Source organism: Heteronotia binoei, chromosome 9, assembly GCF_032191835.1.
Source record: "Heteronotia binoei isolate CCM8104 ecotype False Entrance Well chromosome 9, APGP_CSIRO_Hbin_v1, whole genome shotgun sequence".
Lineage (NCBI taxonomy): Eukaryota > Metazoa > Chordata > Lepidosauria > Squamata > Gekkonidae > Heteronotia > Heteronotia binoei.
This window is the reverse complement of record NC_083231.1, coordinates 64,584,445-64,610,021: the sequence shown is the minus strand read 5'-3', so window position 1 is coordinate 64,610,021 and position 25,577 is coordinate 64,584,445. Positions and strand designations below refer to the sequence as shown.

Genomic DNA, 25,577 nt, shown 5'->3' with positions numbered 1-25,577 from the left:
TCTTTATCTCCTCTATGAAGCAGTGCCAATCGAGGTAAGGCTTTCTGTGGCGGGTTCCTTCCTCCCTCCATCAGCCCACTGAGGGAGGCTTTCTTTCTCTCCACTGCAGAGCAGTGCCTCAATCCTCAGCCAATGGAAAGCAACATACTTTGAGTGGTAGTTCATGGGCCAAAGGTTGATGGAGTGCACACCAAAGCCAATGGAAGAGTTGGAAAGTGCAACTACCATAGGGCACGCGTACATGTACACACATACGCGCAAATAATTTTAGTACAAACCTGATACAGAATGTAATAGGGAGCTACAGCAAAGTAGGCTAACATAATCCTAAACACTGACAGAGATTGAGGATGTATCTGTTCCTCTATACAATCAAACTTTTCTGCAGGTCTGCACAGAAGCTGGCTGGGCATAGCACAAACAGGCAGGCAGCCAAGTCATCACAATCCCAAATCCCCAGAGCGGTTTTACACTTTTAACTATTGATTATGAGTAGGTTCACTTTCCAGACCGTACCATACAACTACACTACAAACATTTTACACCTGATCACAATATACATTGTTTCAGCTACTATCCAGAGCATACTACATGATCTCTTGTATGCAACAAAACTCTAAGATATAACGACACTTGACCATCACAAGCACTTGCAGAATGTACACCAAGCATTCCCAAAACTACAATATGGACCAAAGGAAGTAAAGAGATAGATGGACAATGCCAGATGCAGTAGTCACCTACAAGACAGATCCTGTGGAAAATCCAACAGCATGTCATCCCCTCCAGTTCACAACTAAAATCTCTGCAGCACATAAACCAACATCTACACCCCTTTTAGAAAATGGGCTTTCCTTCTCACAAACCTTGAGAAATAGGCCCCTGTCATTACTTATAGACCATCACCCCAACCTGAAGCAACAGCTTTACCAGAATCACTGAACCACCTAAAAGAAATGCAAACCCATGGGCTGGACCAGGGTGGCCAAACTGTTGCTTGGAAGCCACATGTGGCTCTTTCACACATATTGTGCAGCTCCTAGATGTCATTAAGGAATTTAATGTAGGCTTACTCTCAAGTAAGTGTCAGTCAGCCTCTGAGCACTGACCCATAGGTAGGTGACTATTTTCACTGTGTGTGAAGCAGAGGAGAAGGAAATAAGTAGTCCTGCAGGCTCTTTTCCTCCACCACAGAGGTCTCCTGGAGACCTAGAGTAGGAAAAGAGAGTAAAAGAGCTAAAGGAGCCACTGGAAGGAGGGACAGAATTAAAGAGGACTGTGCAGGGTTCCCCCTTAGTTTCATAGCTCTTGTATTTACTAACCTTAGTGTCAAGGCAAAGAGAGATGCATAATGATGCCAACAGTGGTCAGTGATTTATATGGTATGTGTATGTTTCTTCCTCCCATTGGTGCCAAAAAATAATTCTCAAACCTTTCCCAATGCTGGTCTTATGGGGACTGTTCTTCCCAAATTTTGTTTTTAAAAAAGTCTTCTAGCATGGTTGTGTTGTCAAGTGCATACATATGTATTTTATCTTTATGTGCAAATAAAGTATCAAGAGTTTTAATAAAGATGTGTGTGTAGTATTCACATCTTGTGGCTCTCAAACATCTGATGTTTATTTTATGTGGCTCTTAAGTTAAGCAAGTTTGGCCACCCCTGGACTAGATTCTTTTACTATCCCCACTGTCAACTCTGTCCTCATATCTACTCAAGAGACACTATCACAGAGCCTAGCAATAACAGTGACACCTTCAGCTAGCACATTCATCTCCATACCCTCTTAGGTGAAATATGCATTATGTGCCAGCAATACCCTTCTGCTACTTACTTTGGCCAAACTGAACTCACTATACAAAAAAGAAGAAATAGACTGGGTCCCAAATGAAACATTAAAAATGAAACTTTTAAGTCATCTACTTCTTAGCAGGTAAAGATAGCAGTGTATCAACATAATAAATTCAAAGGCAGTCTCCAGGATGAGTTAGAATTCATGTGGAAACTTGATACTGTCAGACTCAAGAGGGAGTAGCTTATTACAGATAGTAGCTGTCCCTTCTCACAGGTGTTTGTTTTCATCCTACTTTGCTCAGTTGCTGAGAGTGGCCCATATCACTTCTGATGGACAATTTATTATTTTGCCTGGATTTTTATTTTCATCTGTGCTCTGAAATATAATGTAATACATCTATGCCCTGGAATGCCAGGCCAGTGGCTTCTGTCATGCTTTCTTGCCATCCCCTTCTTCTGTTAGCTTACAAATGCTTACTTTTGCCAAATGAGTGTCCTGGTTCTTGTCCATGACAAAGTGAGTTCTGACTCATTTCATGTGACAATTCATTATCTCTAAGGTGCCACAAGACTCTTATTTTGTCTGGAGACCACTGACAACGACTGCTCTAGAATGTATGGAAGGTTTATTTCCTTGAATTGTTTCTGTCCAAGAAATAGTAATAATTATCATTTGGCATTATGTGTAGTATAGCCAGGAGCAAATAACAGCAAACAGACCACCATCCCAAAAGACACTAGGCAAAATCAGCATAAAACAGAGCCAGTCAACTACAGCAAAGCATGAAGTAACCATTACCTTCTGTAACAAGCTTCACCTGGGGCGATCTGATTGTCCCGAATCCCCAACTACTATGAACTGTCATAGTCAGGTTACTATTCAGAGTTGGTTATAGAGAACATAATCATCCCTTGTATTAAAATATCTGTCTTGGCTGCCTACAATTTAAGGGATCATTGTGGTAATAGAATGGCTGAGGGCCAGTTTGGTGTAGCGGTTAAGTGTGCAGACTCTTATCTGGGAGAACCGGGTTTGATTCCCCACTCCTCCGCTTGCACCTGCTGGAATGGCCTTGGGTCAGCCATAGCTCTGGCAGAGGTTGTCCTTGAAAGGGCAGCTGCTGTGAGAGCCCTCTCAGCCACACCCACCTCACAGGGTGTCTATTGTGGGGGAGGAAGGTAAAGGAGATTGTGAGCAGCTCTGAGACTCTTCGGAGTGGAGGACAGGATATAAATCCAATATCTTCTTCTTCATCTTCTTCTAATAAACGGAAATTCTGTCCAGAAAAGACAGAGGTATTGTTGGTGGTTAATGACAAAGTTGCTCAAGGAATGGATCCTTTCGAGGTTATGTTGATGGTGACCACAGAGACCTCAGTGGAGAAGGCCATGGCTATTCTCTCATGGTAACTGCACGTGCTCTCCAAATTGCACTGCACTGGTACCAAACATCCAACATGTGTGGATGTGTGTCACTTCCATCAAAAGTAGCAAAAGAAGCAACACACATCCACACACGTTGGATATTTGGTACCACAGAAAAACAATTTGGAGAGTATGTGCAGTTACCATGAGATAACACCTATGGCCTACTGTGTAAACTTTCAGTAATTGCACATCATAAGAGAAAACAACACCTGGCTTTAAAGAAAATCTTTTTTCATAAATTTACTCCTGGATGTGTTGTTTTATAATAATAATATTGACCACTGAGGAAGGCCCTAGGGAGCTGAAACATGTATGGTCTATTGATAATAAGACACATACATCAATTGTATATATGTAACTATTATCTCTGTATGTACAAAGTTTCAAGAGTCTGATATGTGGACCATTTTTAACCCTATTTTATCTTTTACTAATTTATTACACCATAATAAATAAATACTTGTATTTTTATAATTATTTATTTTGACAGCTTGATCCTCATGAATCATAGCCATATCTTGGGTTGAGTTCCCGCCCTTTTTTTATTCCCCACCCTGCCACGGAAGTTTGGATGACCTTGGGTCAGTCACATCCACCCAGCCTAACCTATCCTGCAGGGCTTTTTAAAAGATAAAATGGAGAACAACATAAGCAATGTTGTGAGCTATTGGGGAGAAAGGGGGGCTATAAATGAAGTAAATAAAGAAACCACATGCAGCCCAATTCTTTACATGTTTACTGAATTCAGTGTCTCATTGACTTCAATGATGCTTTCCCAAAGCCTGCTGTATTACAAAAACAAAACTTTTTAAAAGCAGGTTTGATACTGTAATTCCTAAGATTTACCACATAAATTGAGAACCATTTGTTCTAAATTCAATTAATCTATCTTGATGATAATTTCTAAATTACGTCTTAAAAGTTTCCAGCGTTTTCCAGCATTAGTGATATCAGTTTCTAAAAGCCAGATACCACTCACACCAGAGCAGGGCAGAGCTGGCTCAAGTGCATGAAGTTATATTTTTACCAGCCAGAAAACACAGTTTTCCATTTTTTTTCCAAGGCTGGGAAAAACACCTTAGGAAATGTTCAAGAATCACAGCATTGATGTATATAGCATTATATGGTTGTTCCATTTCTGAGTTTCTCTCTTTAAAACAGAGTACTTTCCATTTCTGTATGGTAATGATTTTGTTTACATACCACTTCTAAGCCCAAATAATTTATATTTTCATCATTTAAACAAGAAACTCATTTTTCTCCTGCAACAAGCAAATATCTCAGTTTTGATAACTTATGGTATATCGTGTTTACATTGAAATAAATGCCATTATGTTCCTTTGTTCTTAAATGTGCAGTAAACAACAGCCTCAGAATGCAGCTCAGAATGCAACAACTTACAGCATTGTCTCACATATTTGCAATTACTGTTTGAAATTCCAATAAATAGGATTGTAGTGGGCTAACTGCACAATCCAGAGGGAGGGGGGCGGAAAGTCTTTGGGGAGCAGACGAGCCGTTACATGGGTGCAGGAAGGGTTTGCGCCGACGTACGACCAGCGCCACCACAGTGGAGGGGAGTTACATGGGCGGGGGGCCACCCAAGCACCGCTCCGCCTGAAGGCAGTGGCACCTGAGGGCTGTGCCCGAGCATGGGCGGAAGTGAGGCAAAGCGCAGCATTCAGGCAGAGGAGGGGGTGGGGTTGGGGGTGCAGTCAGGCTTAGGCAGCGTCCTGAGCAGTTTGGGCCATGACTCCCCCCTTCCAAGAGGAGCAACATTGCACCTGCAAAAACAGCGGCGTGTCCCATAGACACTCGTTGAAACCAAAAACAAATGTCGCCTCCACCACTGCAGAAGCTCGCAAACCCCTTAGGGAGTGGTGTGATTGCCTCACAAATCACCTTGCGCCTCTGCCTGGCGAGCCCCCTCCCCGGTGCCCAATTACAGTCCCTTCCCTCCTAGAAATACTTCTGCTCTGCTTTGCACAACTCAGGGAGAAGAGTCGTGGCGGGAAGCTCCCGGCCATACAGACTTAGAGTGAGGGACAGGCAGGGACGTTGGTGACGGATTTTGCACTGCGCCGTAGCTTTGACATATCTTTGACTTGTGCAGGGTAGAGCGAGGTCTCTCCCCTGGGGCTAACTGCTCGCGGAGGCTCTGTATACGAGCAAGGGCTGTCGCCCATGGCTGGGTAAGTTTCACTGTGCACCCCCACTATCCTCCCCCTCCCCTCGCTCTTGGCTGCTTGGTGCGCAACTGTCCCTGGCACATGAACCAGGCAGGTGGTTCCGGCAGGGGGCATTTGCTGAGCCCGCTCCCCTGTGCTGCTGCCTGCCCCGTTCCCTTGGTCCTCCCTCTGCCACATTCCCAACCCCTGGAAGGGCACAGGGGGGATGGCAGCTGCCCCGATGCGGGGAGGTCAGAGACTATCCCTTTAAGAGAGCGCCCGGCTGAAACGCGACCTGCTCTTCCAGCTGCCGCCCCTGCAGGTGCTCTTGATCTCTGTCTTGTAGGTGGGACTCCAACACAGAGGCTTCCACATGTCGCTCCACCCCCCCCTCCACTCCCTCAGCTGCTTCTGCCTGCCGCTCGGAATGGAGCCCCGCCCACGGTGAGCCTGCCCAGCACCCACCAGGAAAACTGTTGTACTCTGTTCCAGGAAAATAAAATCTGAGCTGTGCCCTCTGTTGTCTCTCCTGCTTGGCATCTGCTGTACATTCCTGGAGCAAACCCCCCTGTCAGTGGCCTCTGCGAGGGAATGCCTGGGAGAGTGGGCAGACTTGGTTCTTGGGGGGGGGATGGGCTATGAGCCGTCACACTGCCCCCCGCGTGGCTGGAGAGGGGTGCTGCCCCTCAGCCTGCCTGGGCTGACTGCCTACCCAACCGCACAGGGCTGTTGTGCACTGGGCACTTGTGGGGGGGGGGGGCTGCTGAAGTGGATGCATGCCCAGCAGCTCGCATTCTGAGTTCTGTGGCCCCCAAGGGATGTGTTCCTTCCACATAGCAGGGACGGCAGCAGAGCAACACCGGGGGGGGGGGCTCCGGGTGGTAGTGGTGATGTCTTTTGGACTTGGTCTGGCCGCTCCCAGACACACATTCCAGCCGCTGTCTAGGACAGCTAACTCCTGCACTTGGGACTTCCTGATTGTCCGCACATGCCTCTGCCCGCCTGCCTGCCATTGGCAGAGTCTCTGATAGCTGGGGGGAATGGGGAGATTGATGGCTTTCCGCCCCCTCGCCTGGTCTCGTGCAACGGGCTGGCCAATCTCGTGCTCCCATGTGAGCCTGTGCCTCCCCCACCCCCGCCTCAGCAGTGGGCCAATGGCGTGCGCCTGGGCGGAATCACCATGGCAGCAGGTTCTCTCTCACTCATCGGGCCGCTCTTCCCCCTCCAAGCGTGGCATTACATCTCCCCTTTGGAAGCCGACTGCAGCCGCTGACGCTAGCTCTGCACTCAAGCGCAGCTACACGGCAGTTCTCTGGATTGGGCTGTTAATCTTGAATAGTTATACGCCTAAATTATAAACTCATTATACACACCGAAGTACCACTTTTATGCTAACGTAAGTAAACTATTTAAAGTAATAAAGGTTTTGTTTTATGTCACCACTATCTGTATAACAAAGTTTCAGTTCTTTCCCAAAAAAGGCAGAAGAAAATAGGTTTTTATTCATTTAAAATCCCTAAAAATTTTACTTCTCTATATCAGAGAAAGCACACAAGATCAGAAATAGACTAACAAAAAGACCTACAGAATATATCCAAATCACCTAGACTTGTACCTGGGCAATGACCAGCCACCAAATGAACCACTAAAATAGCAGTAGAATGAAGACAAGGAAAAAGCCACAAAGAGTTATTAACAAGCACAAACAATGCAACCCACCCTTGTTTCACATCCATTCTCTACCAGAAATTATTAAAGAAGGGTTTGTTTGGAGAGATTACATTATGGGATTTTAATTTTATATTTCAATCATCTCATCTTCATTTTGACCAATTAATTTTTATGGAAAGCAAGACAGTAATGCCAGTTTAATGCAAAGTGAACAGTCACAGCATATATGCAGATACCAGACTTAATCTGCCTATAAAACATAAAAATCAGTCTGTATTATTGATTACATCTTAATATAAACAATATTCAAATATCCTTGTACAGAATTAAATATCTGCATGTGTAAAGTTTTTTTTCAGTCTTATAATACAGGCCTACTAAAGCTAACCCATTTTCATTTTAAAAAATTAATTTCAAGAGTGTCACAATCAACAGCAGCGAACTCGTATTTCATCATCAACATCCATCAGACACTTCTGGAAAGTTGGTATTCTCACAATAATATTCAGACATCACAGCAATACTGGTTGCACTTTGGGAAAGGGACACTGTTTCCTATGCTACTTCTAAACTTCTGAAAAGGGGTTTGCTGGTGACAGAGGTGTAAGGGCAACATAAAGGCAGACAAACATGATGACACTTCCTTGTCTCAGTTCAGGGTATTGTCTGTACAAGCCACAATCCTTCTATTGTGTGTCTAACCAAAGTATCCTGTTTCAGTTCTAAACATGAATTGAAACAGAACTCGGTTGAATATTCTGACCTGGCATACCTTGTTCCCACATCATGCTCTAGTAAAACCTGCAATAATAAGCCACATAGATCACTAATGCCGGTTTAAACATACAAACTTAAAACTGGGAAATTTGCATCATTGCATTTCTATTAAATGTCAAATAACTGCTGTGAGTTTCAACTCTTGTAGCTATGGCTAGCTCAAACCTACCTTTTTTCTTTGTATCACAGAAGTACGTTATGACTTTAGAAGTGCATAGAGATGGGCCTAATATTCTGCTCAGATGAATACAGTGGTCAAATATCTCCCTAAAAACTTGACAGTTTAAGAGAGTTGCACTGATAGGAGAAGCCAATCTGCCCTCCCTTTTTAGAACTAAATAATCATATGACCATTCTCTTTGCTTCCTGCGCTCAATCATAAGAAATGGCAATCTCATTCAAGTCCCATGACAAAAAAGAAGGAAAAAACCACAGCAATCGTTTAGACTTACTGAACTAACACACAGAACCCCCAACAGCAAGTAGAACATGTCAAGGCGTATTTACAACTCTCCTCCCTGAAAAAAATAGTCACGTGAAGAAGGCAGTGATCCACATCCGTTCTTCGTAGACGTGGAAAATATTTGTAAGCCACGCCGGGTACGGGATTGTTGTTTTGTCATTAAAGGCGGTGGGGGCCCCCTATCTTTCCCAGCCATAGAGAAACGCGCTCCGATAACAGCTTAACCGACACTCTACAAGGATTTGCATATGCAAGTCTCATCGAGAAGGGAGGCCTCATGTACACGAGAAACTGAAAGTAAAGGGAGGGGAGGGAGAAAGAGAAAGAAAAGGGAATTGGCTCAGCTTGAAAGTATAGTCATTTCATTTGACAGGGAAGGGACTGAATCCGCCTCACTTGCAGGCAGCGGCGATGGCCTCGATTACCCCACGTATGCTCCTCTCCCTTCCCACTATCGTCAACAAAGCCAAGCCAGCAACGATGGGAGCAAGAGGGAGCTGCGCTGACATTTTCGCATCTCCCCCCCCCCCCAGTTCCTCTACAACGACTCCAGTATCCCACAAATATTCAGATGATGCGACCAGACAAAAACCTGAGAGACCAGCCTTCGTATAGTCAGCACACAGTCAACCATCTCAGATGATTTCCTTGCCTGTTCTCGTTTCCTTAGCTGTGCAGAAACACTCGCAAAAAAATTGCACAACCGTTTAACCAAGAAGGGGGGGGGGTCACAATTACGGGGATTCAGGGACTTTCCGACACCAGTTTATGACCCAGGATCCTTTCGACCAAACCTCCATAAGACACGCAGACATAAACCAACAGGGAAACAGAGGTTGGAAGGGGGGCAGAATAACACTATTTCCCACTCCCCACCATGGAAATACCCTCCAGACCCTCGGGGGGTCCTTTTAGGGCCAGCCAGTGCTCAGATACCCAACATAGTTTTTCAAAAGCACAAAAAAGGAAGGGGAGAGATTCAGGGCGGGGGGGGGATACTCCCTCCTCCTCCTCCTCCCCCCCCCCGTCCTGATAAAGTGACCCCTAACGAAGGGAGAACGTCTGGCCTCCCTCGTCGCTGCGAACGCATCCACTCCACTGGAGGGGGGAAGGGGGAGCGAGGCGACAGCTCGTCCACCTCAGCCTCGGCGGCCACCAGTGCTGAGGCCGGGTTCAGCCCCGAGTGGTCGCTGCCATTTCTCTGTGGGCCAAAAAAGCTCAGTGTCGCCTCCGACGACGCCGCGCAGGCAACGGCGCAAGACAACCCCCCTCCCCCCCGTTCCCCCCTCCCTTACCTTGTTTATATGTCAAAGGGAAGCGTCACGTCTCTCCTCTCAGGCCGAGCAGCGGCGGGAGGAAAAACAGCCGGCAGCAGCCGCCACAGCCAACAGAGAAGCAGCTCCAGGGGAGGAGGGAAAACGGGGGGCGCTGCTCGTTAACAGCAGCCTCCCAACGCTGGGGGAGGAGACATGGGAGGGAGGGAGGGAAAGAACGAGCTGGGCCCGTGAGATAGCAAAGGCTGCCCGCCCGCCCGCCCTGCTTGCCTCACTCGCCCACCCGCTCAGGGCAGCCCGCGCGAGACCAGCCTTCACCGCGCGAGACCAGCCTTCTGCACATGCTCACGCACCTGAAGCGCCCTTGCCTAGCAGGCTTGTGCGCAAGGCTCGCACATGCCCATTTGTAGAGGGCTCCCAAGAAGGTAAAGGGGAAGGCAGGGGAGAAAAGAGATAAAGGTACCAATATATCTAATTCTCAAAATATCCAGGCTGTCTACAAATCTGAAAAGTGTCCTGAGTTTGTAGAAAAATCTGAAATATATATAAAACATTTGATATATTAAACATATGGAATTAGTGCTTGTAACTTTAAGAAACAGTGCCCTCAATGTCCATTGCTAGGAAACCATATAGTATTGCCAGTTTTCAAGCCTTGGTTTCTGTCAATAGATGGGGGGGGCACCTCTTCCAGGGTTGTTTTGATCTCTTAGAAGTCTGTTAGGCCAACTCATCTGCAACCACCAGTGGACTTGCTGCCATTGGGGTTCTCAGGTCTAACTTAGGAAATATCTGGGGACTTTGTGGGTGGAGCCAGGAACAAGGGTGTGACAAGCACGATTGAACTCCAAAGGGAGTTCTGGCCATCCCTTTTGAAGGGACTGCACTCCTTTTAAATGCCTTTCCTCCATTGGAAATAATTTTGTGGGGCTCATAGAATTGGACTCCCTGGTCCACTCTTTTTGAAACTGGGAGGGGGGGTTGGGTTGTTTTTTTTTAGGAGACGCACCAGATGCTATGCTGAAAATTTAGTGCCTCTATTTCAGTACCTCCTAAGCCCCAGATACCCTTGGATCAATACTCCATTTAACCCTATGGAAACTGGTCTCCACAGGGAATAATGAAGTATCCAGCAGATATCCCCCCCCCCATTTTCTGGAAACCTTGAAGCAGGGGGAGGGCCTCTAAACTGGGGGATCCCCTGCCCACAAATGGGGATTGGCAAGCCTACATTGCATGACTCACACAGGCCAGACTGCTTTCTACTGTTTAACAGCAGCCATTCCACAAAGCCAGTGTGGTACAATGTTTGAGAATATCTCAATAGGATCTGGAAGACCTAGGTTCAAATTACCACTCTATGGTGGAAGCTCACTAGATGATCTTGAGCCAGTTACATATTCTCAGTTTACCTTATCTTACAGAGTTATTGTGAGGAAAAAGAAGAAAATTATATGAAATGTGCAGGATCAACATTGTGGAGAAACATAGTATATACAAAATATAGCCGAAGATGGACATATAAAATGAAGGAAGCAGGAAAAATGATGTGAGAAAAGGAAATAGCATAGGGAAGAGGATACAGGGGATGAGGTGTGCGTCTCCTTGTCTGTGCAGGTTTCCCACAGCTTTCCCAGAGAGAGGCTGCTAGGGGTGAGAAGGAAAGAAAGCTGAAGAAATAGGAATGGATAAAGGTTGTTTGGTTGCTGGATTAAAAAGAAGAGAAGAAAGCAGGAAAAGGAGGGAGGCTACAGGGAAGAGAAAGACGAAATAAAAGGTACATGAGTATGTTTTTTCTATAATCTAGTAGAAAAAGCAGTGCATTAGTTGAGATACATAGGAAGTAAACTTATCTCATTCTCCCCTTGCAGAGTTGCAATGCTGTATTATAGCAAATGCATGCTGATTTTTCAGTTAAGTGTTGAGGACATACATAGTTCTTACCTTCCCATCCTTACATTTTGTACTTACAATAACCCTGTGAAGTGGGGTTACAAACAAGCTTTGATTAAAATTGCCTGTCCTTATAATAGAAATTAATGGTATGCTTATTTACTTGCATGTCATGAAAAGTTTCAACTGCCAGTGTCCATACATGAAACTACTATTAAAACAATATGATTTTTTCCAAGGCCCATTGTCAACAGTAATCCTATAAGGTAGGTGAGGTCACCCAGCAAGCCTCCATGGTAGACTGGGGATTTGAACCTGCTTTTCCTGTATCCTCATCTAGTATTAGTCACTACAACAAACTGGTTGATGGCTTTGTCCCTTTTTTATGATTACTGGCAAACTACCTCTGAATGTCTCTTGCCTTAAAAAATCTACAGGGTTGTGGTAAATCAGCTGTGACTTGACGAACCTTCCCACTGTGATTATTGTTACTGGTATCTCAGTTTCTTCTTAAATGTAGATCTAATTCAGGTGTGTCAAACTCATTTGTTAGGAGGGCCAGATATAAATGGGACTTTGTGAGGCTGAACCATGCCTGTCATAAAATGTAATGCCAGAGAGCAAAGCTATAAAGTTTATAAAGGACACAGACAGTGCTTGCAAGATGGAATTCTTCTGCCTTGCATTTAGTGAGTACTGGGAGACAGCTGTCAAATCATCACAGAACCAATAATCCTGACCAACACTATTGTATTAACATCATGAGCTGCTCCATACCTGACAAGATCTTGGATAGTACTGGTGGTGCAATTGTTTACCGATTATGTAATTTTAATTGATTATTTTATTGTATAGTAATTGTTGTTTTTAAGTCTTACAATCTAATGTTGCATTTTTATCAGTTGTTAGCTGCCCTGAGCCCACTACGGGAAGGGTGGGGTATAAATCTAATACAACAAAAATAAATTTTAAAAATAAAATACACAGGTTTTTTTAACTTAAAATGCAAACATGCTTAAAACTCTTGCAATATTTTGTTTAAAATGGAAAGGTGGGGGAATAGTGGGATTTTGCAATGCATTTTTAAAAATAAAACATTAAGAAAAACATAAGAGTCACAGCAGAAACTAAAAATATAAAATGTTCTCAGCCTGGGAAAACATAAAAGGGCAGGGCATTGCAAGCTTCTTCTCTTCCCCCTCCCCACCCTGGTCTATTCAGATTGGCAATTGTTCTCCAGTGCAATATCCCCCTTTGGCTGTGGGTTCCCATGTTAGAGTACTCACTAGACACCAGTTCTCACGTCCATTGAGCAGAGACAAAGCTGTCTCAAAGTATCAACCCTTTATGTGCAAGGACACAACTCCAGGAAGCTTCCACTGGCCCTAGGAACACTGGGGTTACACTGGGCTCCACTCCATTGAAGCACATTGCAGCACAGACAAAGTTGCAAAGAAAACACGTATAGGCGTAAACTACGCGGGAGTTCGGGGTCTGGAGCCCCCCCTTGGATTTTTCTGGCAGGGGCTAAGCCCCCACTGGGCAATCAACACAGGACTTGGGGCTTCAAAGGCATGAATGGGGTGATAAAGGCTATGTGTGATTTTCCCTCTGAGCTGCAAAGTCAGTGTAGTGACTTTACAACTTCAGCTTCTTAGAAATGCTAATTGAGCTAAAACAGACACAAATGATTTAGAGGGATGGTGTCAATATGCATATTGACCAGTGTTGGTAAGCTCTAATTGGGTAAATCAATACATTGGCAGATCTGAGTCAAGGGGGTGAGGAGAGGCGATCTTGTAACTTTCTTTCCTGACATAGCTCTTGCAGCACACATGAGATACAGACCTCTCTGAGATCTAGAAAACTGACTTTTTTTCATCCAGTCAGCCGATCTAGAGTGTTGAAGGACTCTTGATATTGTAAGGTAATTGAGATCTGCAAAAGTTTTCACTTATATCTTTGGATTCTCTGGATTGATTATTAAAGTATTGATATCCAGCACATATCAATCCTCATAAATTTGGTGTCTGTTGGAAAATAAAGTCTGGCTGGCTACACCCACTTTTAATGTACCAACAGTCAGACTGCAGGCTCTCCTTGGTGGATTCAAAATACTTGCTTGGTTTTAATTTATATTTGGGGGGAAAGTGAGATTGAGTGTGGGTGGATATGAAGATCAGAGGCCTTTAAAATGTTCCTAATGGATTCAGGTGGAGTAGCTATGTTGGTCCGAAACAGCAGAACAAAATTTGAGGCCAGAGGCACTTTTAAGAACCAACCAAGTTTTGTTCTGGGCATCAACTTTTGTGTGCATGTACACTGTTTCATTTAGATTGCACACACACTTATTTTATCTGACAGGAGCCTTTTTTTTGCTATTAATCATTGATCTTATTTATTGTTCTGCTGTTTTATGATGTGAGCCATCATGAGCTCATTTTGTCGGTAAGGCAGAATATGTTGAATACATGAAATGAAAGTTTGATTTCTGAGTATAAGTGAAAACTGAATGACTTAGGTATCAACAGCAGCTGTAAACTGTAGCATATACTGAACCCAACGTATAGTTGGTGACAGCCAGTTTGGTGCAGTAGTTAAGTGCTCGGATTCTTATCTGGGAGAACTGGATTTGATTCCCCACTCCTCCACTTGCAGCTGCTGAAATGGCCTTGGGTCAATCATCACTTTTGTAGGAGTTGTCCTTGAAAGGGCAGCTGCTGTAAGAGCTCTCTTAGCCCAGCCTACCTCACAGGGTGTCTGTTGGGGGGGGGGAGGTACAAGAGATTGTGAGCCACTCTGATTCAGAGCATAGAGCGGGATATAAATCCAATAATAATATCCTCCTCCTCCTCCCTCCTCATCTCAATTTATACCCCATCCTACCCCCTAGCAAAAAAAATACCCATGCCTCATGTCAGAGAAATATTTTTGTGTGTGTAACCCCAGAAACTCTAGTGTCTGAAAAAATATCAAAAAGTAAGAAGGCACTGTGAAGGGGGCTAGACACCACTTTGTTGGTGTTAAAGGTGGCACTGGGCTCCAACTCAGTTCTCACATTTGTTGACTGCTTTATTATCTGTAAGAGCCCCAAGGCGCAGAGTGGTAAAGCTGCAGTACTGTAGTCTGAGCTCCCTGCTCACAATCTGAGTTTGATCCCAGTGGAAGCTGGGTTCAGGTAGCCAGCTCCAGGTTGACTCAGCCTTCCATCCTGCCGAGGTGGGTAAAATGAGTACACAGCTTGCTGAGGGAAAAGTGTAGAAAAAGAAGATATTGGATTTATATCCCGCCCTCCACTCCCAAGAGTCTCAGAGCAGCTCACAATCTCCTTTACCTTCCTCCCCCACAACAGACACCCTGTGAGGTGGGTGGGGCTGGAGAGGGCTCTAACAGCAGCTGCCCTTTCAAGGACAACCTCTGTCAGGGCTATGGCTGACCCAAGGCCATGCCAGCAGGTGCAAGTGGAGGAGTGGGGAATCAAACCCGGTTCTCCCAGATAAGAGTCCGCACACCTAACCACTACACCTAACCACTACACCAAACTGACCGGGGAAGGCAATGGCAAACCACCTTGTAAAAAGTCTGCTGTGAAAATGTTGTGAAAGCAACATCACCCTAGAGTCGGAAACGGCTGGTACTTGCACAGGGGACTACCTTTACCTACCTTTACTATCTTCCAGATGATGTCATTGCGCCGGAGATGGCGTATTCCAATAGGGCTGTTCAGGAGCAGGGATCCTCCCAGTGGCCTACTCCCTGCCAGTGGGTTGGGGGCCTCCCAGGCGGGGGATCCCCCGCCCCTGGCAGGAGCTTGGCAGCTCTAGGGAAAGGCCACTGAATTACTTCTTTCTTATAAATAGCTATATATAATCTAAAAGTCCAAGGACCTTGATTCTCTTGTCTTTAAATTACTGTCCTGTTACTTTGGTTTTTGTAATCAGTGGTCTGTTGAAGAGAGTCCTATAAACATGCATAATTTGAGGTTGCAGCCTGTCTTAGTGACATAGCGGTGCATGACATAGTGGTAGCACCTTCTAGGTTTAATCCCTGACATTTCCAACTGAAAAGAGTCTCAAGTAGCAAATACTGGGGGAGGGGGTCCTTTCTTTCTCTGAGACCTTGGAAAGCTTGTTACAGTACATGATCTGACCAGATAGAAGCAGTTTGCTGTGTTCATTGAAGGATATATGATCAGGCACTGTCTCTAGGCAATGACCTACCAGTCTTACCACAGGCTCAACTAATGTGTTTGACCTAGTATGCAAAATGCATGCCTATAAGCCATTTCATCTGTGTTATGCCAACAGTAGAGTATACTGGGGCCTCTGATCTTAACTTGGGATTCCTGCACCCTTGTCTTCCCTTAGTGCAGTATCGTTGGACTGGCCCACTGCTTGTCTTTCCCAATACAGATCTGACTGCCCGAGAAAGATTCCACTACATAAATAAAGTGCAGGAACAATGACTTCAGCACCATTCACACCAGACCAGAAACATGGGTAACTGTGGCTAGACTGGGCAGTAACCATGCAGTCTGATCCACTGCACTTTATAGATATTTGGATCATAACATATAACCAATTTATCATCAGGTTGCTGCTGTGGTTGTAAGAGCTCCGTGGCGCAGAGTGGTAAAGCTGCAGTACTGCAGTCTGAACTCTCTGCTCATGATCTGAGTTCAATCCCAGCGGAAGCTGGTTTCAGATAGCCGGCTCAGGTTGACTCAGCCTTTCATCCTTCCGAGGTCAGTGAACGGAGTACCCAGCTTGCTGGGGGGGAAGTGTAGGTGACTGGGGAAGGCAATGGCAAACCACCGCGTAAAAAGTCTGCCGTGAAAACTTTGTGAAAACAACGTCACCCCAGAGTTGGAAACGACTGGTGTGTGCACAGGGGACTACCTGCTGCTGTGGTTAGAATTACTGAGTTCTTGCCTTGAGTTGATATCAAAGCCAAAAACTGCTACTTTTTTAGACAGTGTTAAATAATGCTTATCTACAATATAAACAATTTACCTGATAACACATTAAATGAAATTGCCATTAAAGACACTGGAGCAAAGCAGGATACTTTTCTAAGTCAATTAACAACCCTGTCTAAATACACTCAGTGTAACTGCATGTCAGGGCCCGGACCTGCAGGTAGAGACCCATTGTTTTGTCCCATTGTTCCTTCATTCATTTTCCTCCAATACAGTAGTTATTTAATTCTATGAGGTCAGGCATCTACAGTAGGCCCTTATTTTGCTAACAAATATTTAATCATATAGAGCCAAAACCACCTATACAAGCTTACCTTCTGCCCTTACTTCTGGACTCAAACTGTTGCAGTCTTTTGAACCTGACTCTAACATGACATTTAAGTTATAACTCTAACATAACTCTAACATAAATCCCAATTTAAGATCAGAGGCCCTAGTATACTCTACTGTTGGCATAACACAGATGAAATGGCTGATAAGCATGCATTTTGCATACTAGGTCAAACATAACAGCCTGACTGGGGAATGGACTTTCAGACCTGAGTGTCTCTAGTTTTCTGGCAAACTTCTGGCTGATCATGATCATGCTAAGCTGTCTGCCTTCCAAAGGTGCCCTCTGTTACGTTTTCACTAGTGGCCTTCTCAACAGTTCTCCTTCTTTGCCCTTCTTGCATTTTCTGCTTGCCCAAGTCCAAACTAAAAAATGACAAGATACTAAGGGTTTGTCATTCTGAAAATTATTAGTGGAATGCAGTCAGATACTCCTTGTTCTTTGAACATAATGTCACCTTTCCCTCCAAACAACTCTGATGGCAGTCAAACCTTTTAAATATTTAAATAAGATTGCAGAGTTGTGCAGGTGTGTTGTGCCTTTAGTAATTACATGGAACAAGACATTTTGATAGGTACAACTTGCCATCCAAGGGTGAAAAAAGCTGAAATTTTCTCCTATTAATTTCAGGGACGTTGATGGGGGGGGACTGTATCTCATTAGTGTGTTGGGGATAAGAGTTTTTTACTATCCCTGTTTTTTCTCAGTCATCACTGATTTCATTGTGAGCATCAAAGCTATCATATGTGGAAGGACCATCTCCTCCCATACTGTCCAGCCTGCCAGTTAACATCGCCTCTCGCCAGTTAACATTGGGCTCTCTGTGCCCAAATATTCAGAGATGAGAGGAGCAGCAACTAGAGACAGGACATTTTCTGTTGTAGCATCTTCCCTTTGGAGCACTCACCCCCTGAGGCTCACCTTGCACCTACTTTACTTTAGTTTCTTTTATGGGCCAGGCTAAAAGACATCTTTTTATCCAGGCTTTTAATTAGAGGTTCATCAGCTTTTTAATGGTCTACTATGTTTTGTATATAATGTTATGCTTTTTGTGTTTTTATTAGTTTGTATGTAATTTTATGTTTTTGTGTGTTTTTAATTGTGTTCTATACTATATGCTGCCTCAAGTAAAACTCTGGCGATGAGGCACAGAAATATTCTAAATAAATAAACAATGCTAACATTAATTTTTCATTCAAATTATTTTTGTGATACCTTCCCTTTCTCAAGACCAATCTGAAAACCACGTTTCATAGCCAGAGAACCCACTGTATGAAGAACCTTCCATTTTGACTATGAACATGCCATCTGTTTGCTTGTTTTTCAGTTATATCATTTAAGTGGAAAGGTAACAAAAACAGGCAAAGAGTAGACAGATATGTATCATTAAGCGTGCTTGCTTTTGGGACTTCCACACTTCTGCTAACAATAAATGTGATGAGAATAAAGAAAGTGGACAACAGATGCGGAAGTGAGAGCATTAGGGAGAAAAAAAGTTACCAAAAAGCAAGGCCTGAATTGGTTTAAACTAAGAGCACCTGTGATTATATTAGCTGGAAAATTTGGGGAATAATTAACCTCAGTCACTATAATTATTCTATCAAAATCTTACCTTCTTTGTTAAATGTAGCAATTTAACATTTCAAAAGGTTTGTAAAGCTTACACACATTAAACAAATTTTCCATCAGTCTATGACAAGTGCAGAAAAAGAGAAACTGGTTATTTATGGTAGGGAATCATCAATATGGTTTGCGTCCAAGTGTCAGTTCATTATTTGTATCATAAATGGGCTTCTGAAAAACAGAACACTTTGCACATTTGTCTAATAAATCAAACATAAGAAATTACCTCCAGCTAGTTGTGGTGCAAATCAAACCAATGTGCTTTGAAAAAGAAATACTAGATATTGCATTTTAAGATGTACTTAATTGCACCAGCCTTGCCTACTGGGGGGAAGAATACATTATGCATTCCACTTGATATCTCTTGTTAGCAGCATGGCTTTCTCTGTCAGCCTTACTGTCTTTGACGTAGTGCCCTCTTCTGTTTGATATATGCCACTGCAGCAGAAAGCTGACCACTACAGAAAACTGTGAATTTTAGCTGGTTAGAAATTAGAAGTTTCAAGGCTGGGTTTAAGGAATAGGTTATCTGGCGTCTGTGGAGGGGAGGAAGAAGAAGATGATATTGGATTTATATCCCGCCCTCCATTCAGAATCTCAGAGTCTCAGAGCAGCTCACAATCTCCTTTTTCTGCCTCCCCCACAACAGAGGTGGGGTGGGTAGGACTGAGAGGGCTCTTACAGCAGCTGCCCTTTCAAGGACAACCTCTGCCAGAGCTATAGCCAACCCAAGGCCATTCAAGCAGGTGCAGGTGGAGGAGTGGGGATTCAAACCCAGTTCTCCCAGATAAGAGTCCGTGCACTTAACCACTACACCAAACTGGCTCTTAAGCAGGTACTTAAGCAGGGTTTATAGAGTCCACACTCCAAAGCTGCACTTTTCTCCAGAGGAACTGACCTCTGTCATCTAGAAATCAGTTGTAATTCTGGGCGATTTCCAAGACCAACTTGGAGTTTGGCAACCTTAGATGGAAAAGGTTTGACCACAGGAAGATACAAATATTTCCCCTCTTCCTTTGAGTTGTCCTGAACTCAAGAGGCATACAAAATCTCAACAAGTTTGTAATATGCAAGTATAGTATTCAGGTATTTCAGGTAATTTAGGATAGTCTGAGTTAGCTGTCTGCTGCTTCAAACCAATATGGCTACCCACCTGAATCTATCTTTATGGAAGGCACCACATTAAGCCACTTGGAATGGAAATCCATCAACCTCATGAAGAAACTTGCACAGATACAGACTGATATTGCTTTTCCTATACAGTACAAAAACCTGGACATTATACTGAGAGTTAGGAATCCTCTACAATCTACTTATCCTACAAATTACACAGAAAATCTGTTTCTCACGTTTTCCAAAATGCTGCTCAAACATCTGATCAGTATCCTGTACTACAAACAGAAGCTGATCAAGGAGAAACTGTGAACTGGACATTTCTATAAGGAATCAACCTACTTGGCAAAATTTCCACAAGAAAAGACAAACTATTTACTGCTGTCAATTGTAAAAAAAACCCGTAACAAATTGTTAAAAAAAACCCTAACAAATATTGGACAGAAATACATACATACTGAAATTCAAACCATTTTGAACATCAAATTTGTTATGTCACTTGCAGGGCTTTTTTTTTGTAGCAGGAACTCCTTTGCATATTAGAGGGAACATTGTCTAGAAGCCTTTTTCTGTCATCTACACTTAAAGAAGTACTTCAACATACCTAGAAACAGGACAAGAAAGAACAGACATCTTCACAATATACCATCACACTATCTACTAGAGAACAGCTACCATCCCTCCAGCCCCCCAGTGAGCAAGATACCACCGCAAAAAAAGAGACTCCATATGGATCCCTCCTGAGCCCTGATGGTTGCAATATCACAATGGATCTCTACATCAAATGCTTTTGCCATAGTGTCCAAATCCAAACCAATGTGATCAACAAACACCATTGCATACAATAGAAAACCATGCTAAAAGGAAGGCCATAGACAGTCTCAGGAACAATCCAAATATTATAATTAAAGAAGCAAACAAATGTAGTTTTCTATTGTATGCAATGGTGTTTGTTGATCACATTGGTTTGCCCATAGGGGCATCTAGATATGTGGACTGTATTCTAAGACCCTATGCTATTAATGCCCCTAGCTATGTGCATGACATCACAGATTTCCTGAGGAAGATATAATCTTTGAAAAGCCTTCCAAAGAAGACATTTGGCCACCATAGATGTGGAATCTCTGTATACCAACATCATATAAAGATGGATTATAAGCCATAAGAAACATGATTTTTAACAACACTGCAGCTGACCTTGCCAACAGATTCTGCCATTTTGTTCTCACCCATAACTACTTCAAATTTGGTAAGAACTTGTACTTTCAAATTAACGGTACAGCCATGAACACCCACATGGCACCACAGTATGGTAACATCTTCATGGCCAACTTGGAACAACAGTTCTTAAACTCCAGCCCACTCACATTTCTCCTATACCTGCATTACATTGATGGCATCCTTATTGTCTGGACATATGGCAAAGAAGCTCTGGAGAAATTCCACCAGACATTCAAAAACTTTCACCCCACCATCAACCTGACAATGAACCAGTCTATAGAAGAAATACATTTTCTGGACACCACTGTACAAATATATGACAGATAGATAGACACCACTTTATATTGGAAACCTACTGATTGACAAACATATCTACATGCATCCAGCTACCATCCTAAACGTAACAAACTATTTATTGTCTACAAACCTGCAAGCCTGCTCTACGCTACAACTACAGCTGTTCCAGTCCTACAGACAGAGATTCTCACCTTTGGGATCTACATCAAACCTTTTTAGAACTAAAATATCCACCAGATGAGGTCAAGAAACAGATCACAAAGTAAAAATGATACCCAGAGAAAGCCTGTTGCAAGAGAGACCCCAAAGAGACAATAACAACACCACATACAGCTCTCCACTCACCACATACAGCTCTCAATAGTAGAATATGGTAATCATATAAACTAAGCTTGTGACTTCAGAGTTGAAATCAAAGGAGTGCAAAAGGTATGTGTTCAGCTGGATTCCCACCAGTTAATCAAACTAATTTTAAATTCAGGGGTCAGCTGGATTCCCACCAGTTAACCAAACTAATTTTAAATTCAGTTTTATAAATATCTCTGTTCATTGCTGTGCATGGTTATATATTCCAAACAGCTACATAAACTAATATTCTACTTTCCCCAGTATTCAGTATTCAGCTTTTTTCCCATCGTAAGTGACATACTTGTTGATATAATTTTTAAATATCTGTGTGAAATTCAAAAACATACATGCAGCGAGAACAATGTTTCTTAATATCAAAAAGGTCCCTTTCAAAATTACAAAACAACTCACACTGAGACTAACATTTCACTTTAACATTACACTTTGAGTTCAGTTACAACAGATCTGTTCTTAGTTTTTCCTTTTATAACATGTAAGAGAGTTCTTCCTAAGGAAGGTACATTATGATTTGAGTGTCCCAAATAGCCTTTACATCCATGTAAGAAAAGTTTCAGTTCATCATTTCCAGGGCTAATCTTCTTAAATATTCTTCTGGGATGCTTCAAACACATTTGTGCTGTAGATGAAGAAAACATAATTAGAAGAAGATGAAGATGATATTGGATTTATATCCCGCCCTTCACTCCGAAGAGTCTCAGAGCGGCTCACAATCTCCTTTACCTTCCTCCCCCACAACAGACACCCTGTGAGGTGGGTGGGGCTGGAGAGGGCTCTCACAGCAGCTGCCCTTTCAAGGACAACTTCTGCCAGAGCTATGGCTGACCCAAGGCCATTCCAGCAGGTGCGAGTGGAGGAGTGGGGAATCAAACCCGGTTCTCCCAGATAAGAGTCCGCACACTTAACCACTACACCAAACTGGCTCTTACAACTTACAAAAACAAAATCCCCTACTGGTAGAACCAACTTCCAGAAGAAGTAAGGGCCTTGCGGAACCTCGCTCAGTTCTGCAAGGCTTGTAAAGCCTCGCTCAGTTCAGCAAAGTTTGTACTATTTCACTAGCCTTCAGCTGAATTATAGTACAAGAGGATGCCCAACATCGCTGAATATATTGAAACTGTAATTTATACTAGCACCAAAACTGTTTTAAATTATTTAACGGTTTTTATTAATTGTCGAAACTCCAATGTTTTTTCATTGTTTTATTGTTTAATCTTGACTGTTGTGAGCCGCCCTAAGTCTGCTTCAGCGGGGAGGGCGGGATATAAATCCAAGGAATGAATGAATGAATGAATAAATAAACAAACTAGACATCTATAAACCTCTAAATATTTTTGAGCAAATATCTGAGATTTAGATGGGTACCTATGTTAGTCTGTCTATAGGAGTAGAAAGGAACAAGAGTCCAGTAGCACCTTAAAGCCTAACAAAATTTGTGGCAAGGTATGAATTGTTCAGTTAATTGGGTGATCTTGAAGACACTGGAAAGCCAGTTTTTAGTTGAAAAACCATTGCATAGAGTAGCAGAATGAACAACAACTTCACATCCCATTCTGGTGTTTAAATTTGAAATATCAAAACAGGCTTTTACTTTTAAAGGATTTAGTTCTTTTTGAAGTGTTTGTTCAAAGAATGTGCCTTAAGTATTTGTTGGGCTTCAGACCATTTTGTATTATGTTCCTTAATCTCTACTCCCAAACATAATTATGAGCATATGTCACATGAACTAAATATATTTAATACTAAATTTATTTATGCATAGATATTTGACCTATTCCATTTGAAACACTGAAACAATATTATGCAGAAAAAAACCTGCATTCACAATTCATACCAATAAAGTGTGCTAAATAATTGATACTTATTTGAAAGTAACTCCAATTCATTGGGTCATACACCCACATTAAGTGGGCACAGGATTGCAACCAGCATTTATTATCCCATAGTATGAGTTTGGCCAGCAGTTTGCAAAAGAAATTAAGTACGTATAAATTCTCTTGTATGCGAGATCAATGAGATTAGTTGGCATTATTTTGAACGAAAGTGTAAAACAAAAACATAAAATGCAAATCCAGATTCACATGATACCTCCAAAGCTTTCAGACATTGGCATTTGATTCAGAAGCTATATATAAAGAAAAATCTTGTTAGATTTCTTTGGATGATTGAAACATTTCTGTTGAACTGTTTCTCCGTGTAACCACTGAAAATATTAAACCCAAATTGTGGTGATGGGAGAAATGGATGGCATCCTACAGCTCTACATAAACATTTCCCCACATTCCATTCCTGTATTTTTTAAAATATATATATTGTTTGTATCTCATGGTTTCTTAAATTTAAAAAAATTAAAAAATTTCCTCGCATTCCTGTGGAATGCTGCAGGTTTCTAATCCCTGGGAAGATCAGTCATCAGACCTCTGTGGAGGAGCAGCCACACACAGACTGGTTGGGCTGGAATTAGGCATGGCAAGAATTTGACATTATTCCTCCTTCCTCTTTTGCAAGCACCACTCCACAGAGAGAACGAGGCAGTTTCATCCCTCCCCACTGTAGTGTACTGTTCCTGGCTGTTGCTCTGCATGTTTATTTAATTCATTTATTTAGTCCATTTATACCCTGCCTTTTCCCACTAATGGGGATCCAAAGCAGCTTATATTATTCTTCTCTCTTCCGTTTTAACCTCACAACAACCCTATGAGGTAGGTTAGGCTGAGAGAATGTGACTGGCATAAGGTCACCCAGCAAGCGTCCCTGGCACAAGTGGGGATTCAAACCTGGATGTCCCACATAATTAGTCCAACAGTCTTAACCACTACACCACACTGGCTCCATGGTGCCTGCAAGTTCAAAAAGGCTGAGGATCCCTGGGTTACAGAGAGCTGCAGCAATGCAAAGGTATGTGGGTAAACTTCAAATGCGGAAGTCTGATACTGCCTAATTATTGTTCAACACTCTTGGCTTGAAAGCTGACAGAGAACTTGTCTGAGGAGGGCAATGATTGAACCATAGGTCTATGCACTTGAAATGCTTCTCAAACACATGATGGGCTTCAAGCCATTTTGTCTTGTATGCACCTTCTAAAGCCTGCAGAGACTGAGCAGCATCGGCTTCTTCACCCAGAGGTGGTATGTCTGGTTTCTCCTGAGCTTGTAGGGCTAGCAGTCCTTCTGGTGTTTCTTCTTGAGAAGACAGAATGTCATTATTCAAGACATGGTCTGGAGTTTCTGGACACAAAGACAATTTGTACATTAAGATAATTAATGAACAATTTCTATGTATTTACTTATTTACTTCATTTATACCCTTCCTTTCTCGCCCATGAAGACCCAAAAAAGCCAACATTTTTCTCTTCTCTGTTTCATCCTCACAACAACCTTATGAGGTATCTTAGGCTGAGAATCTGTTACTGGCCCAAGGTTACCCTTCAGGTTTTCATGATAGAGTGAGGATTCATATCTGGGTCCCCCAGATCTTAGTCCAATACTCTAACCACTGAGCCATGCTGGATCTTATGAGAAAGCACATGAGCTATGTATGAAAGTGAAATAGTTGTGGAAATGATTCCTAATATGCCTTTAGCAAGTGTGGGATCCATTTTGCAAGACAACTACAAACATGAAGCTGCTCACTTGTTTCTTTGAGGTTTCACAGACTCCACCAGAAGTATTCTGATGGGTGCTCTGCAAACCTATTGCATATAGGGTTGCCAAGTCCAATTCAAGAAATATCTGGGGGCTTTGGGGGTGGAGCCAGGAGACATCGGGGCGGAGCCAGGAACAAGGGTGTGACAAGCATAATTGAACTCCAAGGGAGTTCTGGCCATCACATTTAAAGGAACCGCACACCTTTTTAAATGTCTTCCTTCCATAGGAAATAATGAAGGATAGGGGCACCTTCTTTTGGGGCTCATAGAATGGGACCCCCTGGTCCAATCATTTTGAAACTTGGGAGATACTTTGGGGAGAGTCACTAGATACTATACTGAAAATTTGGTGCCTCTACCTCAAAAAACAGCTCCCCCAGAGCCCCCGAAACCTCCAGATCAATTCCCCATTATACCCTATGAGAATCAATCTCCACATAGAGAATAATGCTCAGCAGACGTGAGAGGATGCAAGGACTACAAGTCCCAGCATGCACCTCGCGAAGGGAGGCCGGACTGGAGCGAATAGCAGGCCG

General features: G+C 43.0%; 1 protein-coding gene across 4 annotated transcripts in view; it reads right to left on the bottom strand.

Moving 5' to 3' along the window:
- LOC132577182 (ETS-related transcription factor Elf-2-like) overlaps nucleotides 1-9,862 on the bottom strand; it is a 63,467-nt gene extending 53,605 nt beyond the window's left edge. The window contains exon 1 of one of the 4 annotated variants that reach the window (XM_060246745.1): nucleotides 9,595-9,862. The gene's annotated coding sequence lies outside the window, so the exon portion shown is untranslated. The remainder of the gene's footprint in view (nucleotides 1-9,594) is intronic. The other 3 variants (XM_060246748.1, XM_060246746.1, XM_060246747.1) reach the window with 3 other exon arrangements.
- Nucleotides 9,863-25,577: the final 15,715 nt, after the last annotated feature.